The sequence below is a fragment of the Palaemon carinicauda genome, unplaced genomic scaffold (assembly GCF_036898095.1).
Source record: "Palaemon carinicauda isolate YSFRI2023 unplaced genomic scaffold, ASM3689809v2 scaffold141, whole genome shotgun sequence".
NCBI lineage: Eukaryota > Metazoa > Arthropoda > Malacostraca > Decapoda > Palaemonidae > Palaemon > Palaemon carinicauda.
In genome coordinates this window covers 207,501-215,000 of record NW_027168938.1, presented here as the reverse complement: position 1 = coordinate 215,000, position 7,500 = coordinate 207,501, and the positions used below count along the sequence as shown (strand labels likewise).

The 7,500-nt window shown below is 32.4% G+C and overlaps 1 long non-coding RNA gene across 1 annotated transcript in view; it reads left to right on the top strand.

The window, feature by feature from the left end:
• The first annotated feature begins 4,947 nt into the window (after positions 1-4,947).
• The window catches only part of LOC137635565 (uncharacterized), a 67,956-nt gene continuing 65,403 nt past the window's right edge, over positions 4,948-7,500 (top strand). Inside the window, exon 1 of the long non-coding RNA XR_011042721.1 lies at positions 4,948-4,999. This is a non-coding gene — a long non-coding RNA (uncharacterized lncRNA). The remainder of the gene's footprint in view (positions 5,000-7,500) is intronic.

The following is a 7,500-nucleotide window of genomic DNA, read 5'->3' as shown; positions in this document are numbered from 1 at the left end:
TTTTATTATATATTTTATTATTTGTTGTCTAAAATAGAAATTTTGTAAAGTTTATCTTAAATAAATAGTTTGTGTGTGCGTGCGTGTGTTTGTGTGGGTAAGAAGGGCTCTTCTCCTCAAAAGCACAATCATTCGAAACTATCATTTCGACTTCGACTTAAGTTTTACACAAGTAGTTATCAAGTCACTTCTTTCTTATGCAAATAACCAGAAATTATCACACATTAATTACACTTATTACTTATATGATTCAAGAATTACATTTTTTATAATAATCATTACACAACGACGTTATTGTTTAAGTGGAAGTCAAGGCCAATTGATCTAAGCGGGAGGAGGGCGGGAAATAAAAGCGGGCAATCTCAGTTTGGGATTCTTCTAGAGATTGTTCGAACACTTCGTCTTGTTTTTATGCAGAGAGAGAGAGAGAGAGAGAGAGAGAGAGAGAGAGAGAGAGAGAGAGAGAGAGAGAGAGATCTTTCTCGGTGGGTCTACTGTGCCTTTTAGAGCTGTAAATCTCTGAAGGAGACGAAAATAAATGGAAAAGTCTTATCACAACGGGAAATACCAACTAAACCTTCAGTTGTTTCTCACAATGTTTCGCTCAAAACCATAAATGTTCAATCGTAAAACTCGGCTAAGCACTCAACATTCTTCAACATTCCAAAGGGCGAAGCTATATGAAACTTTCGTTCAATTCCGAAGTAAATTATTCCATCCATTGGACGAAATAATATGAGAATATCGCTCAACTCAGATGAAGACCATAACAGAGGCTCCCTTAGTCTGAGTGTGCTTTTGAAATAACAGTGAAGAATGGATTAATATATGGAATCTCTCTCTCTCTCTCTCTCTCTCTCTCTCTCTCTCTCTCTCCTCTCTCTCTCTCTCTCTCTCTCTCTCTCTCTCTCCAAATACAAAATAAGAACAGGCAATTTGAACTTGATTTATGAATTTAATTAAACGATAGGCTATCTATATATAACAACAAATGCAGCCGTTTCTAGTTCGCAGCAGGACAACAGCCTCAGACATGTCCTTTTTACTACCACGCTGCTCACTGCAAATTGGTGATGGTAGGAGCCTATGGTCTGATCGCTCACAGCAAACCAACCTAGTAAGGTTGGCCCAAAATAATAGCCTTACAGCTTTACTGATCATATTGATAGGCAAACCTTTTCACTACGTCAAGGTATCACCTCTCAGAAAGGGATATATATATATATATATATATATATATATATATATATATATATATATATATATATATATATATATATATATATATATATATATATATATATATATATATATATATATATAATATAGTTTCTTGTAGTCTCCGCAACCTCACCATTCTTGTGAGCAAAGGATGAGGGGTTTTGGGGGAGTCAAAAGGTCTATCTGTTGTGTCATCAGCAGCCACTGCCTGGCCTTCCTTGGCCCTAGCTTGGGGGGAAAGGGGGCTTGGGCGCTGATCTTATGTTATATCAGGTCAGTCTCTTGGGCATTGTCCTGCTCGATAGGGCAATGGCACTGTCCCTTGCCTCTGCCATTCATGAGTGACCTTTAAACCTTTAAAACAACGAAGGAGAATTGTTTTCAAAACCACGTTCTTTAAAAACGAAATGAAAAGAAAAAATTGAATCACAACGAAATGCTATATTTGAATCCACTGTTTCCCAGAATGTTTCGTTCTATATTCGAATCGTTTGATCATGAAACTCCCGAGATGATGTTCTGTTGACTTCGCTACATAAAAACTTAAAATATAATATACTGAAATTATATATATATATATATATATATATATATATATATATATATATATATATATATATATATATAATGAACCTAATGTTAAACTACTATTATAATAAATAAACATCTTTTACGACTACTACAAAATATGGTCTTGAATTATGTAATTCTAAAATATGAATAAATGAATATGATTACGTAATATGCTGTGGCAATATGCTATAGATTTTATCAAAAACTTTTGAATCTATTCAAACGAAAATTGTTCAGTGGCTACTGGCTACTTTCCTCTTAGTAAGGGTACAAGAGACTCTAGCTGTGGTAAGCAGCTTTTCTAGGAGAAGGACACTCCATAACCAAACCATTGTTCTCTAATCTTTGGTAGTTCCATAGCCTCTGTACCATGGTCTTACACTGTCTAGGGTTAGAGTTCTCTTACTTGAGGATACACTCAGGCACACTATTTGGTTAGAGTTCTCTTACTTGAGGATACACTCAGGCACACTATTTGGTTAGTTCTCTTACTTGAGGATACACTCAGGCACACTATTCTATATAATTTCTCTTCTTGTTTTGTTAAAGTTTTTGATTGTTTATGTAGGAAATATTTATTTTAATGATACTGTTCTTAAAATATTTAATTTTTCCTTGTTTCCTTTCCTCACTGGGCTATTTTCCCTGTTGGGGCCCTGGGCTTATAGCATCCTGCTTTTCCAACTTGGGTTGTAGCCTAGCAGGTAATAATAATAATAATAATAATAATAATAATAATAATAATAATAATAATAATAGGGTTAGAGTTCTCTTGTTTGAGGGTACACTCGGGCACACTGTTCAATATAATTTCCCTTCTTGTTTTGTTAAAATTTTTATGGTTTATGTAGGAAAATACTGTTCTCAAAATATTTAATTTTTCCTTGTTTCCTTTCCTCACTGGGCTATTTTTCCTTGTTGGAGCCTTTGGGCTTGTAGCATCTTGCATTTCCAATTAGGATTGTAGCTTGGCTAATAATAATAATAATAATAATAATAATAATAATAATAATAATAATAATAATAATAATAATAATAAAAAGCGCGCGAAATTGGATGGTGTGAGTGTGTGTGTGTTCGTGTGTTGGTTTGACTCGGTTAGAGGGGGAAATAAAACCGATGATGGTTGATGGCGTTTCAATTTCGGCGGTCAAGTTTTAATTATTTGTTGAGCCTGTAAATGACACATTTTAATGTGCTACCGATTATAATACATTGCATGTATTGCATGATAGTAAAATGATCTTCCTAACTGTGACAGCGAATGTTTTTATGTTGAACAGGCGGACACAAGTCTCTCTCTTCTTAGTTTATATAAGACAGATCTTTTTCAACGTTGTCACTAGTCTCAATACATTTTGATTATCACCTCTCTCGTAGTTTATTTATTTCATTGGTTACTTTCTTCATTTGGGCTATTTTTTCCCTGTTGGGGCCCTTGAGCTTATAGCTTCTTGATTTTCCAACTAAAGTTGTAATTAAGCTTGTAATAATGATAATATTAAGTGCAGGCCAACGTTTTCGGTGTATTTATATTTCTAAAGGATTTATCCAGTCGAATCTGTGTTAGAGAGAGAGAGAGAGAGAGAGAGAGAGAGAGAGAGAGAGAGAGAGAGAGAGAGAGAGAGACTAATAGGAAAGAATAAACTTCAAGACATAATAACTGATAGCTGGAAATTCTCTCTCTCTCTCTCTCTCTCTCTCTCTCTCTCTCTCTCTCTCTCTCTCTCTCTCTCTCTCTCTCTCTCTCTCTCTCTCTCTCTCTCTCAGCATTGCTAGTAGAAGGGTGTAAGAACTGGGAGGCAGTTTGGACAAAAATCATAAAAATTGACATATACTGTATATATATATATATATATATATATATATATATATATATATATATATATATATATATATATATATATATATATATATATATATATATATCAAGACTGGCGAAATCTAACCGAGGTCCTTTGCAGCAATACTCCCTCACATTATTATTATCATTATTACTACAAGCTAAGATGCAACCCTAGTTGAAAAAGCAGGATGCTATAAGCCCAATGGCTTAAACAAGGAAAAATAGCTCAGTGAGGAAAGGATACAAGGAAATAAACTATACAAGAGAAGTAATGAATAATTAAAATAAATTATTTCAAGAACAGTAATGACATTAAAATAAATATTTCATATATAAAGTATAAAAAAAAACTTCAAATAAAAGGAGGAGATATAAGATAGTACAGCGTGCCATTGTATACCCCCAAGCAAGAGAACTCTGATCCAAGACAGTGGAAGGCCATGGTACAGACGTTATGGCATTACCCAAGACTAGAGAACAATGGTTTGATTTTGGAGTGTCTTTCTCTTCCAGGGTATATATATATATATATATATATATATATATATATATATATATATATATATATATATATATATATATATATATATATATATATATATATATTTGCCTTTCCTATTCAAATACGAAATGCATTTCAAACCAGAATTTATATATATATATATATATATATATATATATATATATATATATATATATATATATATGTGTGTGTGTATATATTTATATATATGTGTGTGTATATATATAAATATTTCACTTCAATCAAGTTTCATTTGTAACATTATCTATATCTTTCATTCTTTCATTTATTATTATTATTATTATTATTATTATTATTATTATTATTATTATTATTATTTGACATGTATCTGGATTTTTTGTTATTCCCTTGTTTATTCATTTATTGATATATTTACAATGTCTTTCATATAATTAGATAAGAAATTTATGTTTTTGTAGACCTATGCACACACACACACACACACACACACACACACACACACACAGGAAATGCATACATATTGTCCTTATCTGACGGTTTTAGGAAGAGCTACTCGTTTCCTAAATCTCACGGACTTGAACACTCTCTCCCGAAAAGTATTAATATATAAAAAAAGGGTTTATTCATTCAGAATCTCTGCCCTAATAGAGACTTTGTTTGAACATATATTTTTCAGTATTCATTAGAACTCCTAATGACTCCTTGTTTTAAAAACTTTATTAAAAACCTAATTCTCACGGACATCAAATTATCCCCGAGGGGCCCAGAATCCCAGATGCTGAGCCTGACTCACGGACGGTCAGTGAACGTTGAATTGTGAGACTGGATGGATGTACACTACTTCGTTCCAAAGCGTAAGTTTATTGTTTCCTTTCTAACTTTGTATTATTATTATCGTTGTAAATTATCTTAATTTCAGTACTTTTATAAGACTTTTTTTTTTAATTAGATACAGCGTTTAAGCAAATTTGTTTACAATATTTTATGCGTAGGCCTACCGAGAATTACTTTAACTTGGGAGCTTGGGGGGAAAGAAGATGGCGTTTTCCGTTGTAGTCTAGTTCCTTTAGAAGGATGATAATCTACAGAGAGAGAGAGAGAGAGAGAGAGAGAGAGAGAGGAGAGAGAGAGAGAGAGAGAGAGAGAGAGAGAGAGAGAGAGAGATCTTGGGATTTGGCGTGTCGAATTCTCGTAACATTTCAATATAATTTTTGCCCAATTATTGATATTTCACACAAATTGTGTAACAATATAACACACTTTTGTATTTCTGAGTTTCCTTTCGATTATAGTGATACATATTTTTTTTAGTTCCCATCATTTTTAATTCTCATTGTGTAGGCCTACTTCGTAAATTCTGTTACATTCGATTTTTTTTTTAAATTTTTACTTTAAATTTCGTGAAATGTAATGTACATTCTTGTGGCCGTATTTCATAATTAATTACCTTTGAATTGGTGTTTATTTCTTCATGAATTGTTTCAGTAATTTTTCGTGAAATGGCCATGTATGCAATTTATTGCATTAGGCCTATGCAGATACTAGACATTAGAAGCAGTTCTGAGTCGTAACACACAAACAAACACACACACACACACACACACACATATATATATATATATATATATATATATATATATATATATATATATTACTCCCATCATTTGTTTATTTCCTTATTTCCTTTCCTCACTGGGCTATTTTTCCCTGTTGGAGCCCCTGGGCTTATAGCATCTTGCTTTTCCAACTAGGGTTGTAGCTTGGATAGTAATAATAATAATAATGCTGGATAAGCATGTTGGATCATCTTTAGCCATTGTGGGCCTGGGTAATCTATACAGACAGACAGGCATCTTCGGCCCGCCTAGAGAAGGGGGAAAAACAGCGTTGCCAAATGTTCAAAACAGTTTAGTGGATAGTTTATTTAAAGGAAAATAGAGGATCACATAACAATTTAAAGGCTTAAGGAATCATGTTTAATTACAAATTAAACTATTTATAACATAATAAATCCCTTTTCAATTATAAAGTAGAATAGGGTTTGGAGATTTGGCAGACATGGCGCATCGTTGTTGTAAAACAAAACATGTATTCGTCTCTCTCTCTCTCTCTCTCTCTCTCTCTCTCTCTCTCTCTCCCTAAATTATCCGACCATCATTTATAAAAAATCTCGTATATATTATATGAGTCTAATTCTCTAATATTTAGTTAGAACCTTATTTAAAAAATTGAGAATATATATATATATATATATATATATATATATATATATATATATATATATATATATATATATATATATATATATATATATAGTATATATATATATATAAGGTATAAGAGCGTCGATATATAAACTATTGTATGTACAAGGTTTCCAATAAGCGAGAGAGAGAGAGAGAGAGAGAGAGAGAGAGAGAGGAGAGAGAGAGAGAGAGAGGAGAGAGAGAGAGAGAGAGAGAGAGAGCGACCACGTTACCGTTACTCGTGGTGACTGGCCGAGAATCTGTTTCATTCATTTACTTCGACGGCCGAAGGGGGCGGAAATCAACTGTCTCTCTTTGTGTCTTTATTTCGTATTAGTTATAATTCACTATCTTATTATTGTCTTCCTGAAATATATTATTATCTGCTTTAATTCTATCATTTCTTGGCATAACTGTTGATATTCCATTATTTATTCCCGATTAAAGTTATTCAAATTCTCTTTGAGTGCTTCTTCTTCTCAATTTCTGTGTCATAAAAATTAGAAATATTTAGACAAGTGGCTATTTAAGCACAATTACAAAAGTACTTTTATGTACTTTCAACCTCATGTAATGTACTCTACTGTACTGTACATTCTTGTGGTGTCACTTTATAATAGGGAATTTATTTCGCCTTGAATTGCTTCCACAACCTTTATTGGAAATTATTATTATTGTTGTTGTTTTTGTTGTTATTGTTGTTGTTGTTAGCCTCTGTACCATGGTCTTCCATTGTCTTGGGATAGTGTTCTCTTGCTTGAGGGTACACTTGGGTACGCTATTCTATCTTATTTATCTTCTTTTTTTGTTTTTATATTTTATATACAATAGATTTAATTTGTTATTGTTCATAAATGTTTTATTCTAGTTGTTCACTTCTGTAATTTATCTATTTCCTTATTTCCTTTCCTCACTGGGCTATTTTTCCCTGTTAGAGACCTTATATGGCTTAAAACAACCTGCTTTTCCAACTAGAGTTGGAGATTAGCTAATGATAATAATATTACAGATATTTTTTCATGTCTAAAACAAGCCCATCTCTCTCTCTCTCTCTAAATTATGTCCATCCTTTGTAAACATATCGTATATATTATATGGGTCTAATGCTC